The sequence below is a fragment of the Corvus brachyrhynchos genome, unplaced genomic scaffold (assembly GCF_000691975.1).
Source record: "Corvus brachyrhynchos isolate BGI_N302 unplaced genomic scaffold, ASM69197v1 scaffold627, whole genome shotgun sequence".
Taxonomy (NCBI): Eukaryota; Metazoa; Chordata; class Aves; order Passeriformes; family Corvidae; genus Corvus; species Corvus brachyrhynchos.
Genome location: NW_008239060.1, coordinates 19,885 through 23,121, shown reverse-complemented (window position 1 = coordinate 23,121; position 3,237 = coordinate 19,885).

The following is a 3,237-nucleotide window of genomic DNA, read 5'->3' as shown; positions in this document are numbered from 1 at the left end:
ACGGGTGTGCACGGAGAGGTGTGCGCAGGTGTGTATGGAGAGGTGTGCATGGACAGGTGTGCGCAGGTGAGCGCGGGTGTGCACGGACAGGTGTGCGCAGGTGTGTATGGAGAGGTGTGCATGGACAGGTGTGCGCAGGTGAGCGCGGGTGTGCACGGACAGGTGTGCGCAGGTGTGTATGGACAGGTGTGCATGGAAAGGTGTGCGCAGGGGAGCGCGGGTGCGCATGGACAGGTGTGCGCAGGTGAGCACGGGTGTGCATGGACAGGTGTGCACAGACAGGTGGGTATGGACAGGTGAGCATGGACAAGTGAGCGTGGACAGGTGAGCGTGGACAGGTGTGTGCAGGTGAGCGCAGACGGGTGAGCATGGACAGGTGGGCACAGACAGGTGTGCATGGACAGGTGTGCGCAGGTGAGTGCGGGCGGGAGCGTGGGCAGGGGGGCACGGACAGGTGGGCATGGACAGGTGAGCATGGACAGGTGAGCATGGACAGGTGTGCACAGGTGAGCGCGGGTGGGGGGCGCAGACAGGTGGGCACGGACAGGTGTGTGCAGGTGAGTGCAGGTAGGGGGGCACAGACAGGTGTGCACCAGTGAGCACGGACAGGTGCGTGCAGGTGTGCATGGACAGGTGTGCACAGACAGGTGAGCATGGACAGGTGGGCGCAGACAGGTGTGCATGGACAGGTGAGCATGGACAGGTGTGCACGGACAGGTGTGCACGGACAGGTGGGCACAGACAGGTGTGCGCAGGTGAGCGCGGGCAGGGGAGTGCAGACAGGTGTGCGCAGGTGAGCATGCACAGGTGTGCACGGACAGGTGAGCATGGACAGGTGGGCGCAGACAGGTGTGCATGGACAGGTGAGCATGGACAGGTTTGCACGGACAGGTGTGCGCAGGTGAGCGTGGGCAGGGGGGCACGGACAGGTGGGCATGGACAGGTGTGTGCAGGTGAGCACGGGCGGGGACACGGACAGGTGTGCATGGACAGGTGAGTATAGACAGGTGAGCATGGACAGGTGTGCACAGGTGAGCATGGACAGATGTGCATGGACAGATGTGCATGGACAGGTGAGCATGGACAGGTGTGCCCAGGTGAACATGGCCAGGTGTGCGCAGGTGAGGTGGGGGGTCCCTTTAAGGTGGGCAGGGCAGGTGGGAGGAGCTTCCAGGAGCTCCCAGCCAGGTGCACACCTGGAGGGGCTCACCTGGAGGGGCTCACCTGGAGGCGCTCACCTGGAGGGGCTCACCTGGGTGTTCCCTTGCACACCTGGAGGGGCTCACCTCGGTGTGCCCTTGCACACCTGGAGGTGCACACCTGGAGGGGCTCACCTGGAGGGGCTCACCTGGCTGTGCCCCTGCACACCTGGAGGGGCTCACCTGGGGGGGCTCACCTGGAGGGGCTCACCTGGCTGTGCCCCTGCACACCTGGAGGGGCTCACCTGGAGGGGCTCACCTGGGTGCTCCCTTGCACACCTGGAGGGGCTCACCTCGGTGTGCCCTTGCACACCTGGAGGTGCACACCTGGAGGGGCTCACCTGGAGGGGCTCACCTGGCTGTGCCCCTGCACACCTGGAGGGGCTCACCTGGAGGGGCTCACCTGGCTGTGCACCTGCACACCTGGAGGGGCTCACCTGGAGGGGCTCACCTGGCTGTGCACCTGCACACCTGGAGGGGCTCACCTGGAGGGGCTCACCTGGCTGTGCACCTGCACACCTGGAGGGGCTCACCTGGAGGGGCTCACCTGGCTGTGCACCTGCACACCTGGAGGGGCTCACCTGGAGGGGCTCACCTGGCTGTGCACCTGCACACCTGGAGGGGCTCACCTGGAGGGGCTCACCTGGCTGTGCACCTGCACACCTGGAGGGGCTCACCTGGAGGGGCTCACCTGGCTGTGCACCTGCACACCTGGAGGGGCTCACCTGGAGGGGCTCACCTGGCTGTGCACCTGCACACCTGGAGCGGGGGCGACAGTGTAAGTTAGGGAGGCTCAGGTGAGGGCGGGGGGGACAGGAGAAGTTAGGGAGGCTCAGGTGAGGTTGGGGGGGACAGGTGAGCCCTGGGGGGCCTCACGTGAGGGTTTGCGGGGGGTTCAGGTGTGTCCCCGTGCCCGCCAGGTGAGCTCAGGTGTGTCCATGGCCCCCCAGGTGAGCTCAGGTGTGTCCCTGTGCCCCCCAGGTGAGCTCAGGTGTGCCCCTGTGCCCCATAGATGAGATCAGGTGAGCCCTGGGCACTCCCAGGTGAGCTCAGGTGTGTCCATGGCCCTCCAGGTGAGCTCAGGTGTGTTTTAAGCCTGCCCAGGTGAGCTCAGCCGTGCCTGGGCTCACTCCGGGGTGCGATTACCTGCCCGCAGGTGGTGTGCCGCCAGGTGGGCTGCGGGGTGGCGCTGGCGGCCCTGAGCCGCTCCCACTTCGGGGCGGCCTCGGGGCAGATCTGGCTGGACGAGGTCACCTGCGCGGGCAGCGAGCGGCACCTGGCGCAGTGCCGGGCCTTGGCCTGGGGCAGCAACAACTGCAACCACGGCGAGGACGCGGGCGTGGTGTGCGCAGGTGAGCGCAGGTGTGCACGGACAGGTGTGAACAGGTGTGCATGGACAGGTGCGCATAGAGAGGTGTGCACAGACAGGTGCGCATGGACAGGTGTGAACAGGTGTGCACAAGTGAGCACAGGTGTACATGGACAGGTGTGCACGGACAGGTGTGCACAAACAGGTGTGCACAGACAGGTGTGCACAGGTGTGAACAGGTGAGCACAGGTGTGCACAGACCCGTGTGAACAGGTGTGAACAGATGTGAACAGGTGTGCATGGGCAGGTGTGAACAGGTGTGCGCAGGTGAGCGCAGGTGTGTGTGGACAGGTGCATGCAGGTGAGCATGCACAGGTGTGCACGGACAGGTGTGAACAGGTGAGTGCAGATGTGAATCGACAGGTGTGCATGGACAGGTGTGCACGGACAGGTGTGAACAGGTGACTGCCAGTGTTCATGGACAGGTGTGCATGGACAGGTGTGCACGGATAGGTGTGCACAGGTGAGTGCAGGTGTGCATGGACAGGTGTGCATGAACAGGTGTGTGCAGGTGAGTGCAGGTGTGAAAGGACAGGTGTGCGCAGGTGTGAGCAGGTGTGCACAGGTGTGCACAGGTGTGCATAGCCTCACCTGCCCCTCACCTTCCCTCCCCTGTGCTGCCCCTCCCCCGGCAGACCCCCGCTCCCCGGCCACGCGCGCACCTGTGCA